The 20,749-nt window shown below is 44.5% G+C and overlaps 1 protein-coding gene across 1 annotated transcript in view; it reads left to right on the top strand.

Moving 5' to 3' along the window:
* Window positions 1–20,749, top strand: part of LOC126474839 (gamma-aminobutyric acid receptor alpha-like) — a 274,065-nt gene that overhangs the window by 93,780 nt on the left and 159,536 nt on the right. The window lies entirely within an intron of this gene.

Raw genomic sequence — 20,749 nt, 5'->3', positions numbered from 1 at the left:
AAAATTAGCCCACGTTTAATTGATATAAAATTAAGCTGCCAGAATCTGTTTAGATTTAAAGGCTGGGTTGTACAGAATGGCTTCCTATTTTGTACTTCATGAGCTAACAGCGTATCATCTGAAACGTAGTGGGAAAATTCATGCTTCTTTCCCCAAAAAATAATTGTTTTTGTAAAGTTATTGTGAGAAAAACACTACTGAATATTTTGAACATTGTAATAGGGGGTATTTTTTCGTTCTGGGCGTCCTGAAGGCCACTTTCTACAACCTACTTTCACTTATAGCCTTCGATCGAGCGCGCTGTTTTTATAACACGAGCAGACGCATGGCGTACTTGGTGCACATCTAAAGATTAGATGTTTTTATAAAACCGAGATAAACATTATGAGCAAAATCACAGTTTACTCTTAGTTTAATTAAACAACAATAGAATAAACTTGCATGATACGAACTAAATCACTGTTTAAATAAACGATAATAAAATAAACTTTCATTACATCACGCTGATACCGCGTCCAGTTATCACCTGATGATAACAACACACACGAAGCATTAAACATCACGACTGCATTAGATCACAGCCAGCCACTTATTCGATTGCTAATTATCTCGTATACAACTGCAATAGTGTGGGACTGTGCTGCTAATTTTTTTGCAATGGAACCGTACAAGACAGTGTTATTTGTGGTTGGCGGACTTTATATAGTGAAGCGCCGAAGAAACTGGTGTAGAAAGGGCATATTCAAATACAGAGATATGTAAACAGGCAGAATCCGGAGCAAGGTTCGGTAACGCCTATGTAAGACAAGTGTCAATTGCATTTGTTAGATCTATTACTGCTGTCACAAGGAAGGCTGGCAAAATTTAAGTGAGTTTCAACGTGGTGTTATAGTCGGCGCACGAGCGATGGAACACAGCATCTCCGAGGTAGCGATGAAATGGGGATATTCCCATACGACCATTTCACGTATGTAACGTGAATATCAGGAATCCGGTAAAACGTCGAATCTCCGACTTCGCTGCGCCCGGAGATAGATCCTGCAAGAATGGAACCAACGCCGACTGAAGAAAATCGTTCAACGTAACAGAAGCGCAACCTTTCCGCAAATTGCTTAGGCTTTCAATGCCAGGCCATCGACAAGTGTCAGCGTGCGAACCATTCAACGAAACATCATCGATATGGGCTTTCGGAGCCTAAGGCCCACTCGTGTATCCTAGATGACTGCACGACGCAAAGCTTTACGCTTCGCCTGCGTCCGTCAAGACCGACACTGGACAGTTGATGACTGGAAACATGTTGCCTGGTCGGACGTGTCTCTTTTGAAATTGTATGGAACGGGTATGGAGACTACCTCATGAATCCATGGACCCTGCATGTCAGCAGGGGACTGTGAAATTTGGTGGAGTCTCTGTAATGGTGTGGGGCTTGTGCAGCTGGAGCGATATGGGACCTCTGACACGTCTAGATACTACTCTGACAGGTGACACGTAAGTTAAGTATTGTGGAAAAACGACGTTTTGTCTATGGAGTGCGTGACTGATTCTCTTGTATATTTTTTTGTTAATTTATAGACACAATCACATGTTTATGACAAAGTCATAACCGGTTTCGGCCACACAGTGACTATCTTCAGATGCTAAAGGCGGTACACACTGAACGCAGGTTCATGCGCTGTCAGTGTATGCGCTTGACAGCACATGAACCTGTGTTCAGTGTATGCCGCCTTTAGCATCTGAAGATGGTCATTGTATGGCCGAAACCGGTTATGACTGTGCCATAAACATGTGGCTAAGTATCGTGTCGGATCACCTGCATCCATTCATGTCCATTGCGCATTCCAGCGGACATAGGAAATTCCAGCAGGACAATGTGACAACCCACACGTCCATAATTGCTACAGAGTGGCTCCAGGAACACTCTTCTGAATGTAAACACTTGCGCTGGCCACCAAATTCCCCAAACATGAACGTTATTGAGCATATCTGGCATGCCTTGCAGGTTTGCAACGTGCTGTTTAGAATGGATCTCCACCCTCTCGTAGTCTTAACGGATTTATGGACATGCCTGCAGGATTCCTGTTGTCAGTTCCATCCAGCACTACTTCAGACATTAATCGAGTCCCTGCCACATCGTGCCGCGCGACTCGGGACTACTGCGTGCTCGCGGGGGCCCTGTACGATATTAGGGAGGTGTACCATTTTCTTTGGCTCTTTGGTACACCCACTCGAGGGTTAAGCAGTTGGCCTCCATTGCCATAATAAGCGTTATGCGTTCTAATAGCTTAAATGGTCAAGGGAGTATGACGTCACAAACAATTTCGCAACAACATCTAAGCTCTGGAGCTGAAAGATTGGAAGCTGGAGCCCTGTGATATGCAATTATCTTAATTTTCATTTTAATTGAAATTTTGCAGGTCTCCCCATACGTTTATTAATTTTTTAATTAATTAATTTGCAATTCAGGGATCGAATCTAAGGCCTGGAAGGCGGGAGGCCTGGGAATTTCAACCTCCACCCTGAGATGGGGCGTAATGCACATGATGAGACAATCACAATATCTTTAAATGTGACATCTCGCTGTTGTGTATTAATAAATTAATTCACGTATGAAGAGACCTGCGATATTCGGATTAAATTATATGAAAATTATGATCATTGCACATTTCGGGGCAGTAACCCAGAGCGCTTAGTCAGCAGAGCTTAGATGTTGGTGCGAAACAGTTTCTGACGTCGTATTCCCTTGGGCACTTACACTATTACATCTGCATCTACATCTACATGGATACTCTGCAAATCACATTTAAGTGGCATAGGGTTCATCGAACCACTTTCGCAATTCTCTATTATTCCAATCTCGTATAGCGCGTGGAAAGAATGAACACGAGCTCTGATTTCCCTTATTTTATCTTTGTGATCGTTCCTTCCTGTGTAAGTCGGTGTCAACAAAATATTTTCGCAATCGGAGGAGAAAGTTGGTGATTGGAATTTCGTGTGAAGATTCCGTCGCAACGAAAAGCGCCTTTCTTTTAATGATGTCCATCCCAAATCCTGTATCATTTCCGTGACACTCTGTCCCATATTTCGCGATAATACAAAACGTGCTGCCTTTCTTTGAACTTTTTCGATGTACTCAGTCAGTCCTATCTGGTAAGGATCCCATACCGCGCAGCAGTATTCTAAAAGAGGACGGACAAGCGTAGTGTAGGTAGTCTCCTTAGTAGGTCTGTTACATTTTCTAAGTGTCCTGCCAATGAAACGCAGTCTTTGGTTAGCCTTTTCCACAACAATTTCTATGTGTTCCTTCCAATTTAAATTGTTTGCAATTGTAATACCTAGGTAATTAGTTGAATTTCCGGCTTTTAGATTAGACTCATTTGTCGTGTATCCGAAGTTTAACGAGTTCCTTTTAGCACTCATGTGAATGACCTCACACTTTTTGTTATTTAAGGTCAACAGCCACTTTTCACAACATTCCGATATTTCTTCTAAATCGTTTTGCAGTTTGTTTTGATCTTCTGATGACTTTATTAGTCGATAAACGACATCAGCAAACAACCGAAGATGGCTGCTCAAATTACCTCCGAAAGCGTTTATATAGATAAGGAATAGCAAAGGGCCTAAAACACTTCCTTGGGGAACGCCAGAAATCACTTCCGTTTTACTCGATGACTTTCCGTCAGTTACAACGAACTGTGACCTCTCTGACAGGAAATCACAGATCCAGTCACGTAACTGAGACGATATTCCATAGGTACACAATTTTACTACGAGCCGCTTGTATGGTACAGTGTCAAAAGGCTTCCGGAAATCCAGAAATACGGAATCGATCTGAAATCCCTTGTCAATAGCACTCAGCACTTCATGTGAATAAAGAGCTAGTTGTTTTTCAGAGGAACGATGTTTTCTAAACCCACGTTGACTGTGTGTTAATAGACCGTTTTCTTCGAGGTAATTCAATACGTTCGAACACAATATATATTCTAAAATCCTGCTGCACATCGACATTAACGATATGGGCCTATAATCTAGTGGTGGATTACTCCTAATACCTGTCTTGAATATTGGTGTGACCTGTGCAACTTTCCAGTCTTTGGTTACGCATCTTTCGTCGAGCGAACGGTTGTATATAATTGTTAAGTACGGAGATAATGCATCAGCATACTCCGAAAGGAACCTAATTGGTATACAGTCTGGACCAGAAGACTTACTTTTATTAAGTGACTCAAGTTGCTTCACTACTCCGAGGATATTTACTTCTACGTTACTCATGTTGGCAGCTGTTCTCGGTTGGAATTCTGGAATATTTACTTCGTCTTCTTTTGTGAAGGCATTTCGGAAGGATGTGTTTAGTAACTCTGCTTTGGCAGCACTGTCTTCGATAGCATTTCCATTGTGTAACACTTGTTACAACAGTGGAGGCCAAATGTCTAAAAGTGAAAGGAAGTCAGAGAAAGTGAAAGTAGCCTTGAGGTTGGCCAGAACGAAGAGAGACCTCCTACTCACCGTTTATTCCTCTGTCATGCAAACATGTATCAACGGACTACCGCAGCACCAAAACTCGGACGCCAGCGCCTTCCGTGAGGCAGTCGTGCTGCGGGGGCGTTAATCGCCGCCCACCGCCCGCCGCTGGCGCCGCCGTGCGCGCGCTCTCCGCCTCCAGCAGGTGTCGGTCGCCGGCTGTGGCACCGCCGTCCGCCGTCCCATCGACGCCGGCAGATGGCGCCGTCCCCGCCGCCCCCACCGCCCCCGCTGCTCGTTATCCCATAATTACGTCCGGCTGCTCTGTGATGGGCGGCCTTCGTCGCCAAATCCTCGGCTGGGGCGGCTCCCTAACAGGCCGCCCGTTGTCGCCCCAGCCACAGTTCCAAGGCATCTGTGCCTTCTGTGCCGAGGTTTTCGCAAACCCAGCTACACGTCATTGGTTCTTGCACTTGTAGTTCCGCACTTGTAGAAATCAACAACAGAAAATCCGATGGCTAGCTATAATTTATCGTAAGGCAGGCTACTGCAACCTAACGTTACATCTATATTTACTCTGATGAACCAGACGTTATTCCGGAATCAGGTTCCTCATACTGGAAAGGGCTGCAAGATAGTAGCTGTAAGACGGAGCGGGACAGAAAGGACTCTATTTGGTGGGATTAGGTGTTTCTGCGGTAGTTCAGACAACGCTTAATAACGCTTCGGTCACCGTTTCCTATACAGCGGTTTTGTTTGGCATGGATTCAACATGGCGATTTGTGGAGGCATGTGGGTGATATCAGACGTCTACGCACAGATCTCGAAAAAAAATCATTGGCCCCGGTGACTTGTGGACAGGAGCAAGTGTCTGACAGCGTCCCAGATGTCCCATCCGGTTTAGACCAGGCGAATTTCTTTTCAAGTCGCCATAGTGAGTTCCATGCCTTCCTCCTCAAACCACTGTAGCACACCACGCGGAGGTTGGAGTCCTCCCCCGGGCAAGGGTGTGTGTGTTGGTCCTTAGCATAATTCAGGTTAAGTAGTGTGTAAGCTTAGGGACTGATGACGTTATGATGACCTTAGCAGTTAAGTCCCATAAGATTTCACACACACACTCACACACACTGCAGCACGACTGTGGCCTTACACTGATACAGGGTGTTTCAAAAATGACCGGTATATTTGAAACGGCAATAAAAACTAAACGAGCAGCGATAGAAATACACAGTTTGTTGCAATATGCTTGGGACAACAGTACATTTTCAGGCAGACAAACTTTCGAAATTACAGTAGTTACAATTTTCAACAACAGATGGCGCTGCGGTCTGGGAAACTCTATAGTACGATATTTTCCACATATCCACCATGCGTAGCAATAATATGGCGTAGTCTCTGAATGAAATTACCCGAAACCTTTGACAACGTGTCTGGCGGAATGGCTTCACATGCAGATGAGATGTACTGCTTCAGCTGTTCAATTGTTTCTGGATTCTGGCGGTACACCTGGTCTTTCAAGTGTCCCCACAGAAAGAAGTCACAGGGGTTCATGTCTGGCGAATAGGGAGGCCAATCCACGCCGCCTCCTGTATGTTTCGGATAGCCCAAAGCAATCACACGATCATCGAAATATTCATTCAGGAAATAAAGACGTCGGCCGTGCGATGTGGCCGGGCACCATCTTGCATAAAGCACGAGGTGCTTGCAGTGTCGTCTAAGGCAGTTTGTACCGCCACAAATTCACGAAGAATGTCCAGATAGCGTGATGCAGTAATCGTTTCGGATCTGAAAAATGGGCCAATGATTCCTTTGGAAGAAATGGCGGCCCAGACCAGTACTTTTTGAGGATGCAGGGACGATGGGACTGCAACATGGGGCTTTTCGGTTCCCCATATGCGCCAGTTCTGTTTATTGACGAATCGGTCCAGGTAAAAATAAGCTTCGTCAGTAAACCAAATGCTGTCCACATGCATATCGCCGTCATCAATCCTGTGCACTATATCGTTAGCGAATGTCTCTCGTGCAGCAATGGTAGCGGCGCTGAGGGGTTGCCGCGTTTGAATTTTGTATGGATAGAGGTGTAAACTCTGGCGCATGAGACAATACGTGGACGTTGGCGTCATTTGGACCGCAGCTGCAACACGGCGAACGGAAACACGAGGCCACTGTTGGATCACCTTCTGCACTAGCTGCGCGTTGCCCTCTGTGGTTGCCGTACGCGGTCGCCCTACCTTTCCAGCACGTTCATCCGTCACGTTCCCAGTCCGTTGAAATTTTTCAAACAGATCCTTTATTGTGTCGCTTTTCGGTCCTTTGGTTACATTAAACCTCCGTTGAAAACTTCGTCTTGTTGCAACAACACTGTGTTCTAGGCGGTGGAATTCCAACACCAGAAAAATCCTCTGTTCTAAGGAATAAACCATGTTGTCTACAGCACACTTGCACGTTGTGAACAGCACACGCTTACAGCAGAAAGACGACGTACAGAATGGCGCACCCACAGACTGCGTTGTCTTCTATATCTTTCACATCACTTGCAGCGCCATCTGTTGTTGAAAATTGTAACTACTGTATTTTCGAAAGTTTGTCCGCCTGAAAATGTACTGTTGTCCCAAGCATATTGCAACAAACGGTGTATTTCTATCGCTGCTCGTTTAGTTTTTATTGCCGTTTCAAATATACCGGTCATTTTTGAAACACCCTGTATGTACGCTGTTGGAAGATGCCATCACAGTCGGGGGAAGTGTGAAGCATGCAGCGATGCTGGAGGTCCCGTGGAAGCCTAGATGCTTAGGTGTTTCCCCGTCGGTCTGCGTCCGGGGCTCCGAACATGTGTCCAGCATCCTTTCGTCTGGATGACAGCGAATCCAGAATCGGCCATCGAGCTGACATAATGAGAAGAGTTATTTATATAATCAGGCGAAACGTTGCCACCGACTCACCGTCCAATCGCTGCATTCGCAAGTGTCTATGTTGTTCGCTTAACAAAGGAATGAGTAGGGGTCGTCTTTTCCGGTAGTCTAGGCTCAACAGTGTGCCAGAAACACTTGGTGGAGCGCCAGCACGGTGCTCTGTCCTCAGATCTGCCACCGATCGCCGTCTGTCCTACTTCGCACAATGCGCAAGCCTCCAACGTCCGTGTGATTTGGTGAGGAGTGGTTTATAGTTATCTTGTAAGTTACTGGTTCTGTCACCGCCTTTCAGTCGCCTTCATCAAATGCTCTCACGACAGCAGGACACGAACAGCCGACCAACTTCCCTGTTTCCGAGATTTTCGTTCATAGGTGCACAGTGTAATATAGCGACTCAGTACTGGTCTATACAATAACTTGTCCACGGAACGGACGTCTGTCATTATTCTGGAGTTCCAATGAAGGATACAGTCACTTAACTAAAACATAGTTTTATTTAGCTCATTGTCTTGAAGTAGTCTTCGTTATTTTCATGTAGTTCTATGATAATGTCACATGTCTCCTTTCTATAGAGAATCTCCACTGACGCCAGGACTCTGAAAGACTGGTGGATCACTACGTACCCGATAAAAAGTATCTCCACTTTGAATAGTTCGTTTCTAATTTAACTCTTCAAACATTCGAACAACAAAACGTAACATTGAATTGGCCCTATTGAACTATAATTTGCAACTACAATATCTCCTCTCTACCGCATCACAAAACATTATTTGTCTCCAGTATTCCACACTTTCCCGTCAAGTCCTCGCGATGAAGATGTACAAAGAAAACATTTAAAGCAAACAGGCTTACACCGTTGTCAAAGATAGTAACTGTTAACTATTCAGTAAAACTTAAATTTACAGACTTTTATGTTAAATGATGAAAATTTATTCTCAACATACAACATGAAAATACGAAGGGCTAGTGAGTATGGTTTTCCTGAAAGTGGGTTGGTTTTGTTCAGGATTCCAGTACACCATATTAGTTCCCCTTTGTTGCTACGAAACCATATTTTTCAACATAATTTCTGTTCAGTGCAACTGCCTTACGGCACCTTCCTAGGAGGGCGTGTATGCCCGCATGGTACCACTCTGCATATCGGCATCAGAGCCAAATTCTAGCTGCCATCAATAACTCCCCGCTAATTTGATGTTTCTCACGGAGTCCATCCTTCATTGGCCAAACAGTTGGAAGCCAGAAGGTGCGAGATCGGGGCTGTAGGGCCCATAAGCAAGAACATGTCAATGAAGTGTTCTGAGCTCCCCTTGGGTGCGTAGACATGTCTGAGGCCTTGAATTGTCATGAAGAAAGAGAAACACATTTGCATTCTTGTGGCGACGTACATGGCGAAGTCGTTTCTTCTGTATCCCGTGAATGGCACAGTACACTTCCCAAGAGATCGTTGCCCCATGATGGAGGGCATTAAACAGAAAACTCCATCAGAGCCTCAGAAGACGGTTTCCGTGATTTCACCGGCTGAGGGTGCGGCTTGGAACTTTTCCTTCGGAGGAGATGTGATGAGGTGCCACTCCGTGGACGGCTTTTTTATTTCCGACTCGGAGTAATGACCTATGTTTCGTCGCCTGTGACAATTTTCGACAAAAAATTGTCGCGATCAGCCTCGTAAGGCGCAAGAAACTCCGCCCGGATGGTCCTTCAGTACTGTTTATCGTCTCCTGTTAGGCGACGAGGAAACCAGCGGCGACCCACCTGTCAGTACCCCCAGCTGGTGGACTAGTGTGTCAGCACTACCAACAGAGACAGCGAGCTGAGCACCGAGGTGTTTGATTGTGATCCGTCGATTGCCTCGAATGACAGTGTTCCCACGTTCCAACACTTAAGAAGTCAAAGCTACGAGGTGCATTCAAGTTCTAAGGCCTCAGATTTTTTTTCTAATTAACTACTCACCCGATATCGATGAAACTGGCGTTACTTCTCGACGTAATCGCCCTGCAGACGTACACATTTTTCACAACGCTGACGCCATGATTCCATGGCAGCGGCGAGGGCTTCTTTAGGGGTCTGTTTTGACCCCTGGAAAATCGCTGAGGCAATAGCAGCACGGCTGGTGAATGTGCGGCCACGGAGAATGTCTTCCATTGTTGGATAAAGCCAAAAGTCACTAGGAGCCAGGTCAGGTGAGTAGGGAGCATGAGGAATCACTTCAAAGTTGTTGTCACGAAGAAACTGTTACGTAACGTTAGCTCGATGTGCGGGTGCGTTGTCTTGGTGAAACAGCACACGCGCAGCCCTTCTCGGACGTTTTTGTTGCAGTGCGGGAAGGAATTTGTTCTTCAAAACGTTTTCGTAGGATGCACCTGTTACCGTAGTGCCCTTTGGAACGCAATGGCTAAGGATTACGCCCTCGGTGTCCCAGAACATGGACACCATCATTTTTTCACCACTGGCGGTTACCCGAAATTTTTTTGGTGGCGGTGAATCTGTGTGCTTCCATTGAGCTGGCTGGCGCTTTGTTTCTGGATTGAAAAATTGCATCCACGTCTCAGCCATTGTCACAACCGACGAAAAGGAAGTCCCATTCATGTTGTCGTTGCGCGTCAACACTGCTTGGCAACATACCACGCGGGCAGCCGTGTGGTGGTCCGTCAGCATTCGTGGCACCCACCTGGATGACACTTTTCGCATTTTCAGGTCGTCATGCAGGATTGTGTGCACAGAACTCACAGAAATGCCAACTCTCGAGGCGATCTGTTCAACAGTCATTCAGCGATCCCCCAAAACAATTCTCTCCACTTTCTCGATCATGTCGTCAGACCGGCTTGTGCGAGCCCGAGGTTGTTTCAGTTTGTTGTCACACGATGTTCTGCCTTCATTAAACTGTCGCACCTGCGAACGCAATTTCGACACATCCATAACTCCATCACCACATGTCTCCTTCAACTGTCGATGAATTACAATTGGTTTCACACCACGCAATTTCAGAAAACGAATGATTGCACGCTGTTTAAATAAGGAAAACGTCGCCATTTTAAGTATTTAAAACAGTTCTCATTCTCGCCGCTGGCGGTAAAATTGCATCTGCCGTACGGTGCTGCCATCTCTGGGACGTATTGACAATGAACGTGGCCTCATTTTAAAACCATGCGCATGTTTCTATCTCTTTCCAGTCTGGAGAAAAAAAATCGGAGGCCTTAGAACTTGAATGGACCTCGTATGTGCGGCCAGCTGGTACGTGGGAGATCGAACAGATTTGCGCGAGCTCGTTTCGATGATGATAAACACACCACCCAACTACTCACCGTGCTTTTGTTCGCTGCCACGTCTCTCTAGACAATCTGTAAGTGCCTATGAATATCTGCGATGCTCTGGTTTCGCGCCAAAAGAAACTCAACGATAACTCCCTGCTTGGAACGCTCGATCGTTACGAGACACGATTTTGAAGGCTGCCTATAACGCCGCAACCTATTGGAATGTCATGGAACTGTGGGGGCTGACTCGGGAGTATTCCACGATGTCGCACGACAAATTTCGCATTTTTTCAACCGAAATTGGCCGAGAAATAATGTGTTGCTTTACTTATTCAACGCCCCTTCTACTGACGTGTGAAATAATGAATGCTAGTGGGTATATTTGTTACTTAACTATTTTAAATTTATAAAATGAAATTACCGACATGTGACGACATCGAAGAATTTTAAATATATCTCAGGCTTGATTGCATCATACGCGCTGTAGCTGTGTGCCGTCTGTCGAAGTGTGTTATGTTGGTGGATTTCCCAATGTACAGACCATATCGTCGCTGGAAAGGTTCCCCTTTCGTCTGTGCTCCGCTGGTGTGCTTTTCTTACGGCGTCACGTGACCTCACCACCATCAGGTGGCAGTAATTCTCGAAAGTAAGCAGCGGTCTTCATGTCCTGGCTCGTCACAGTTTACTCCTCAGATCAACGTACGGTGCATCGCGGCCGCTATTTCGTTTCCATTTTCGTTTTCCCAATTTCCTACTGCATTTTCAAATGGTTTGTGGGATGAACCAGCGACGTGATACTTGCCAATTATAAATTCCCGCTGCTCCTTGTGCGACTGCGCCACGAACATATTTGCAACAGTATTACGGGTCTCGCCGCCCGCGTCGAGCGCATCGCTGCGACTGTAGTGCTACAGTACAATTCTGCAACGAGTATAGTGTCGTAATACTCGCGTGAACAATATGGTGGGATAAGCAAGATCACGGCAGTCCAAGACGACAACGGGTCTGGAGATAAGACGAATGGCAGTCATACCCAGACGTATCATATTTATCAACCGTTTCGGCGCGTTAGAGATCCCGCTTCCGGGATCTAGGGATTCGCCCGGCAGGTTAACGACGAGGAGCTCGTGGCGGCCAGCCTGGATGTGGTTTTTAGGCAATTTTCCACAGCCGACAAAGAAAATATCGGGCTGTTAGCCACGTCCCACCTCGAATACATGATATGCGAACTTTTAGAAGATGGTCTCACCTTTGACTAGAGGTTTGCGCTATATGCAGGGAGATGGGATAGTCTATTTCCATCCCCGCGGGAGAGGCGGCGTGAGAGAGTGCATCCCACTACCAGCTTACCCCAGACAGCGTCAAAACCCTTATAAAAATGGCGACCCCGCACAGAAGGTGGACAAAGCCAAAAGGAAGAAGAAGTTTTGTCAATTCTTCTGTTACTTCTTGATCAAACGGTTTCATTTTCTAGTTCAAAAATGTCTTCGTTTTAGTTCTACTATTTTAGCTTCGTAAAAGTATATTTTTTATTTCAAGCCTAAATATATTTATACTCATTTAGACTACTGCAGAAATAGTTTACACATGTACATGAGCGATTCTTGTGAATGTGTACAATACTGTATTACAATACTGTTTCAACAGCAACTTATGTTTTTGCAGTAATTAAGATCATTCGCCTTAAAACGTCAGTTTAACGCAATACAGAATGCAGAACATGAATAACCTTTGTGTGGGGTAGAACAGACATATCTCAGTATATTGGAAACCATTTTATCCGTTCTAGATGTGTTACTCGCCTTGTTAGGGGCCTCCACATGCCTGCCTGCAGGCACTCTGTTCATTTTTATTCATATGTTGTGGTTTCCCTGTTTTATTTTATTTAATATCCATTGTCTTTCACGCCACACTTTTTAAGTTTCCATTGAGTTTGCTATCCCCGTGAGGAAGCGATTTATTCCCAGTAATTTCTGACCTGGTGTGAACAAACCAAGGCACGAAATAACGAGAAATGCATCACATCCAGTCATTTGTATGTAGGCGATATAAATTATGCTTTCAAACGGTCAAGTAGCAATCACACGCCGTAGCATATCATGTCAATAGGGGTCCGCCCCGGTAGCTGAGTGGTCAGCGTGACAGACGGGGTTCGATTCCCGGCTGGGTCGGAGATTTTCTCCGCTCAGGGACTGGGTGTTGTGTTGTCCTAATAGTCATCATTTCATCCCCATCGACGCGCAGGTCGCCGAAGTGGCGTCAAATCGAAAGACCTGCACCAGGCGAACGGTCTACCCGACGGGAGGCCCTAGCCACACGACATTTCCATTTATGTCAATAGGGGAATCCATACAATTACTGGCCATCTGAACTTCTGAAAATTTACAGGACCAAAGTGGAATCGTTGAGATTCCCATTATGATCATCGTTGTAACCATGCATCAGCCATAAGTAAACCTATCAAATAGTATCTAAACATAAATGTTTCTTAAGCACAACAAACCAAAGTAAATACATAACGAATGATGCAGGCATTGTTAAAGACTACTACAACATGTTACATAAATCACTGACTTTAGGCACAAGGAAAAAAAGTTATAAAATATTATTAAATTACAAGTCATTTGTACAAGAGCATACCGACAAAAATAATACAGTAAAACACATAGGTGTAGATAGTAAATAAGTAAATTGAGAATAGTACCATTATCTGAAAGGAAAGTAATTACACTTAAGTCATATAACAAGTGTAGCAAAATTCTTTTTTACGATATGTACGTAACAAACAACATCTTTAATGATCAAGAATAAAAATGTTATCCACATTTTGGGTATAAATGTCCAAACGTTACATTAATGGATCCACTGATGATGGCGTAAAACGAAACTGGTAAATGTAATGAAACACAATTAAACAGTCGTGTGTCATCCATTTTTAAAAATACGTAACGGGTGTTGGCAATCGCCTTCGAAAAATTTTTAACTGTAAACAGTGAACTCACATTTTTGTGCTGAAAGATCTGTGCAAACTAGCAACATGCTGTAGAAACACATGTTTTATTGTACACTTTTCAGGCGACTTCCGACAGGTCTTATACGAGTACATTTAAGAAAATGCATGACACAAAGCTGTATTCATTTTTCTTTAAGATCATAAACGGCTTCGGTAAAATACCATTAACACACTATTAAGGAAGGCTAATATTACTCACATCTCATTATAAATATTGACATGGGAACCCATCTTAACTATACACTGATCATCATGCTGCATATTTAGTGTAACAGCAGATGTTCTAACACAAAATTAGCATCAAAAATTAGACAGAACTTACTATTTAATGTACTAACACACAACTGCAATTGCTATTCAGTGTTCTAATACAAAATAAGAATCAAAGAATAAGCAGTAACCCATTTCATTCTAATGGGTGTAACAAACAACAAGCATCCCAGAATAAGCATCAACCGACTACATACCAATTGCTACATAATGAATTGACGCTTGATCGGTGTTGGAACATTAGATAGCAATTACCATCTAATTTTTTGATGCACATTCTGTGTTACAACATCTGATGTACCTATGTAATTCTCAGCATTCTGCTATAGGCCCAGCCCCCCTTTTTAAAAGCTTCTACTCTCTTCATGTCTGATCTGTTTATCGCCCACGTTTCGCTTCTGTACGGTTACGCTCTAGGGGAGCACACTTCCAGAAACAGCGCAATATTGTGGAGTATGCAGTTGTAGCTGCAGGCCACTTAATACTGTCAAACATGCATTAACGGACAGCACTGTTATATTTCCCTGTATGAAATAAGTGTGTTATCCATAATTACAGATGCTCTGAAGAAAAAGTCGCTATACATTTTTCGCACATGTTATTCGCGGGTCGTATGCCATACGCCAACTACCCGCATCAAAATGTGGCTGTGGAGAACAAGGTACACTAGAACACACTATCTGGTGGCCGTGCGGTTAAAGGCGCTGCAGTCTGGAACCGCAAGACCGCTACGGTCGCAGGTTCGAATCCTGCCTCGGGCATGGATGTTTGTGATGTCCTTAGGTTAGTTAGGTTTAAGTAGTTCTAAGTTCTAGGGGACTAATGACCTCAGCAGTTGAGTCCCATAGTGCTCAGAGCCATTTGAACCATTTGAGCCACACTATCTGGGGATGCGCACTGTATGCAGATGTTTATGATATCAATCGACAGGACCTGAAGCCACATTAAAGACTCGATGTCAGGACTATACACTACGCGATCATAAACATTCGGACACCTGTTAGTGGACACGAACTTACGAACTTGGGGTGTGTTCACCCTTCGCCTTTATAACGGCTTTAACTCTTTTGAATTCACTTGCAATGAGGTGTCTGAAAGTCTGTTGTCGAATGGCGGCGCATTCCTGAGACGAAACCAGAGACTGTAACGATGTTGCACACTTGGATTTTGAGCTACATAGAAGTTCTAACTTATCTCACATGTGTTCCATATGCTCATGTCGGTTATCTGGGCAGGCCAGTCCACTTCAGGGACGTTATCGTCCACTAGCCGTTGTCTCACAGATGCTGCTTTGTACTGGGTGCATTGCCAAGGTAAAACAATGAATCGTCCCCACCGAAATGGTTCTTTACTGTAAGCAGCACACAATTCTCTAAAACGTATTCATATCCTTCCGAATTTAGCGTTTTCTTTGATGTAATAGGAGGAAGGCATACTAAGCAAGGAAAACACCTCCATACTTTATCACCACGTCTTGCATACTTCACTGTTTGCATGGCATACCACGTCAGGTAACCTTCTGCAAGCATTCGCTGAACTCAAACCCTTCCATCGGATTGTCACAATGTATAATGTGATTCATCTCTGCTAATCACCCGTTTCCAGCCATCCATTTCCCAGTGGCAATGCTCTGTGCACAACTCCAGCGCACTCTGCACTTACTACATTAATGTGGTGCTCGACCATTGTACTGCATTATCTTTACCCTTCACAAGCAGTCATTGTGCTAGCTGGACTACAGGTAACACTTTCCATCACAAGAGTGATTCCTTCCACTGATTTCATGTGTCCAGACGACATAGTAATCAGCATACCTGGCGCGGAGAAAAAACTGAAAGATTTAAAAGCAAACAAATCACCAGGTCCGGATGGAATCCCAGTTCGATTTTACAAAGAGTTCTCTACAGCATTGGCCCTTTGCTCAGCTCACATTTATCGTGGATGTCTCTCCCAGGTCAAAGATCCAAGCGACTGTAAAAAAGTGCAGGTGACTCCAGTATATAGGAAGGTTAAAAGAAGGGACTCGCAGAATTACAGACCAATACCTTAACTCCGCTTTGCTGCAGAATGCTTGAACATATTCTCAGTTCGAATACAAAACCAACGCACACAAATCTATACCTTTATGCCAGTGGCTGCCATCACCCTTCTCAGAGCATGGGTGTCCTTAAGACCTTAGTGCATCGGGCGCACTGTATATTCGATGAAGACAAATTACAAGGAGAGCTAACATACCTCAAGAGTGTTTTGAAATCGAATGGATATTCTCCGCAACAAATTGGTAGAGCATTCGATGCAAAACCTAAAAAGCAGGTATGTGATGGGGAAGAAGATAGTCACTTCTTCAGATCTAGGGCGTTTCTGCCATATTTGGGTGCTCTTTCTTCAAAGATAGGCCGTATTCTTGAGAAACACTGTGTTAAGGTGATCTTCCGGCCCCCCACGAAGATTGCGGGTTTACTCGGCTCTGTGAAGGACGATTTACTGCTTCGTAAGGCGGGTGTGTACCAGATTCCTTGCGGAAATTGTGAGCAGTCATACATACATAGATCAAACAACACGCACCTTTCATGAGAGGTGTGTGGAGCACCGAAGATACACACGCTTATTACAACCAGACAAGTCAGCTATGGCCGAACATTGTATTGATACGGGTCATTCCAGTCATTCCATGAATTACAGTGATGTGAAGATTTTAACATCCACCTCTTCTTTTTGGGCATCTGTATTCAAGGAAGCTATAGAAATTCGATTAGCCAACAATTTAATAAACAGAGATAATGGTTTTAATTTGGACAAAGCATGAAATCCGGCTCTTGGAGTGATTAAATTCCAGAGAAGTCGTCATCGTGTCACCGCCGCCGATCAAACATCGATAAGCACATCGAATGTCCGTACGCCTTCGCCACAGGCGGCGCATGTGTCAGCCTATGTCTCTGCCGCCGACCAGAGTTTGTGACCCGCATGCGCAGTACCGCCGCGGTGGAGCATATAAGGCCGCACTTGACACCTTCTCAGTCTTGTGACTCGCTCTGAAGATGGCCGGACGATACGCGGCCGAAATATCAGTAGAAGAAATTTTATTTGCGCGGCTGCATGTCCGAAATTTAATGGATTCTTCATTACGCCGCGAGAAGTTGAAAATGCACATAATGAACTTTCTTCATACTGAGAAGCTTATGTCCACGAATCAGCGTAGTTTTGGAAATCATCGCTCGTACGAAACTCAGCTTGCCCTTTTCTCACATGACAGACTGAGAACTATGAAGGGCAACAGGCAGATTCCTTACTTCTAGATTTCCAAAAAGCATTTAACGCGGTGGCACATTGCTGGCTGTTAACGAAGGTACGAACGTATGGAATAAGTTCACAGATACGTGAGTGGTTCGAAGACTTCTTAAATAATAGAACGCAGTATGTTGTTCTCGACGGCGAGTGTTCATCAGAGACAAGGGTATCGTCAGGAGTGCCCCAGGGCACTGTGATAGGACCGCTGTTGTTCTCTACATAAATGATTTGATGACAGGGTGGGCAGCAATCTGAGCTTGTTTGCTGATGATGCCGTGGTGTACTGCAAGGTGTCCTCATCGAGTGACTGTAGGATGATAGAAGACGACAAAGACAAAATTTCCTGTTGGTCTGATAAGTGTCAGCTGGCCCTAAATGCGGAAAAATGTAAGTCAGTGCGGATGAGTAGAAGGAACAAACCTGTAAAGTTCGCATACAGTATTATTAGTGCCCTACAGGACTCAGCCAAGTCGTTTAAATATCTGGGCGTAACGTTGCAAAGCGATATGACGTGTGAACGAGCGTGTGAGGACTGTGGTAGCGAAGAAGGATGGTCGATTTCGATTTATTGGAAGAATTTTAGGAAAGATTGGTTCACCTGTAAAGGAGACCGCATATACGTCGCCGGTGCGAGCTGTTCTTGAGTACCGCTCGAGTGTTTGGGATCCGTACCAGATCGGACTGAAAAAGACGTGGAAGCAATTCAGAAGCGGGCTGCTAAATTTGTTACCGGTAGGTTCGGACAATATGTAAGTGTTCCGGTGATGTTTCGGGAACTCAAATGAGAATCCCTGGAGGGAAGGCGACTTTCTTTTCGAGAAACATTGCTGAGGAAACTTAGACAGCCGGCATTTCAAGGCGACTGCCGAACGATTCTGCTGGCTCCGACGTAAATTGCGATAAGGAACACAAAGATAAGACACGAGAAATTAGGGCTCACATGTTTTTTCCTCGCTCTATTTGGGAGTGGAACAGGAAACGAAATGACAAATAGTGGTGTGGGGTACCCTCAGCCACGTCTCATATGAAGGCTTGGGGGGTGTCTATGTAGATGTAGATGTAGATTTTCTACAACCAACTTACGCAATGCCTGGGAGTTCCTGTCCACCAGTACGTGGGGTCTGTCTGGCCTGAGGTAAATTGTGGATGTTCCTTCGCGTTCCCCCTCACAACCACATCATCAACAATCGATATGGGCAGCTTCATAAGAGCTGCAATGTCCATGATGAATTTGTTATTCTGGTGACGTCTAATGAATAGTCCACTTTCGAAGTCATTTATTACAGTATTCTACTGTTAGTGATTCCGTACTGAAAAAAAAAATAACCACCTCCTCCGTTTATACGGGCGGGTTCGCCTCTTAAGATCTAGTGGTCAATTCCGCATTACCTAGGGGCTTACAAACACTTCTGATCAGTTAGTGTTTGCCTCTGCGAGACTAAATGGCAGATGCTGAACAATATCGCTGACGTCATATCAATAAGGGCTTGGGTACAGTGCCAGTTGATTAATGAACCCCTGTCCGCTTCAATAGAGGTGGCTTGCGACGGAAGATCAAGAAATTTCGCAGTGAAGACAGTTATGCTGCCGGCCGTCGTGGCCGAGCGGTTCTAGGCGCTTCAGTCCGGAACCGTGCGACTGCTACGGTCGCAGGTTCGAATCCTGCCTCGGGCATTGATGTGTGTGATGTCCTTAGGTTAGTTAGGTTTAAGTAGTTCTAAGTTCTAGGAGACTGGTGACCTCAGATGTTAAGTCCCAAAGTGCTCAGAGCCATTTGAACCATTTGAACTGTCGTGCTGAATCACTGCTCGAGACGAAAACCCAACAGCGCATGCATAGCGACCGTAACACCACCACCAGAGTGGAGGCATTGTTGTGGGCTGTATATCGCCACGCAGGCAGGTAGAACCGGGCCCACGTGGGCGGGCACGTCGCTGTGGCTTCACCCCTCAGCGGCAGCAACGGTGCTCCGTCGGATCTGGGTCCCCTGGTAGACAACTGAAGAGCCAGCTTCCACCACAATTTCCATTGTAACGCTAAATAAACCGGTACTGTGTGCCTGTGGGTAGGAGAGCGATGGAGTGTGTTGTTTAATATGGCATACTGGTGTCATTACTGTTTGTAATTTATTTTAGCTATAGCATTACAGGATATCGGTTTCGCAAAGACACTGTTTTTTTTCCTTTTTTCCCAAACATGTTTCAGCATCTCTGTGCTATCATTAGTGGTTTTTGTTTACAGAAAACCGTAAAGAGTGACCTTGTATCAGATTTTACAAAGTGAGGCCTAGAGAAAGTTTTTGTTCCTTTTGCTTCTCACCGTGATTTTACATTATATGGTTTTGGAGGACCAAGTGCATGATGTCCTGCAGTGATAGCTTGTCATCTGCAAACCAAACGATGTAAATGTCAATTTTATCGCCGAGTTAACACATCCCTTCATTTTTTAAAAACATGACTTTTGTGTTAGAAAATGTTTTGCGTATATGTATGTTATTACGTTTTGTCATGACTGTTGCTCCTTCTTTGGCGTTTCGGGGACACTCCACACACATTAATATACTTTGTCTAGTTTGTCCCTCTTAAACGCCTTTTTACTCCGCAAAACGCAGTGGTCATTATGTTGCGTTTCCTAACAGGTAACCATCTCGGCGTTCATTTGTTCCCGAGAGAGTTTAGCGTCGATGTGAATTTTGTTTACTTTTTCTCTCTCTTTTTATGTGTTTGTGTGTGTGTGTGTGTTTGTGTGTGTGTGTGTGTGTGTGTGTGTGTGTGTGTGTGTGTGTGTGTAAGGACCTTCAGCTGTTTGTGTTGCCGTTTCTGTAAAGTTCCTTTAAATTTTTTAAATAATATGCCTTTACAGAACAGCAATGTAACAGCACGGTAAGAAGCAAAAGTAACATAATCTATCTTTAGGCCTCACTTTGGTAAATCAGTTACAACATAAAACACGTCCACTTTTTACAGTTTTGAATAAACAAAAACCGACTGATGATGGCAAGGAAATGCTGTAACTTGTTTGGGTAACAAGAAAAAACAGTGCTTTTGCAAAAAGATGGAAGCCCATATCGTAAAATTTAACTGTAAACGCGAAAAGAAAGAACAAGACTTGCAGATCCAATATATGGGTATTCAGCTGTACCAGTGACACAGAGGGTGAAGTAAGTTGTAGGACAACAGTAGTGGTATACATGTTTAGGTATGGCAGTGGGTGTAATTTTCATTAGTAGTTGAAACGTTACAGACGAATGGAAAAACTGGAAGAAACCAAACTAAGGGAAGATCAGTGTAGATTCCGTAAAAATATTGGAACACGTCAGGCAATACTGACCCTACGACTTATCTTAGAAGATAGATTAAGGAAAGGCAAACCTACATTTCTAGCATTTGTAGACTTAGAGAAAGCTTTTAACAATGTTGACTGGAATAATCTGTTTCAAATTCAGAAAGTGGCAGGGAAAATACAGGGAGCGAGAGGCTATTTACAATTTTTACAGAAACCAGATCGCAGTTATAAGAGTCGAGGGGCATGAAAGGGAAGCAGCATTGGGAAGGGAG

The sequence above is a fragment of the Schistocerca serialis genome, chromosome 4 (genome assembly GCF_023864345.2).
Source record: "Schistocerca serialis cubense isolate TAMUIC-IGC-003099 chromosome 4, iqSchSeri2.2, whole genome shotgun sequence".
NCBI lineage: Eukaryota > Metazoa > Arthropoda > Insecta > Orthoptera > Acrididae > Schistocerca > Schistocerca serialis.
Note: the sequence above shows the minus strand (reverse complement) of the source record. Positions and strands in the feature narration are given on the sequence as shown.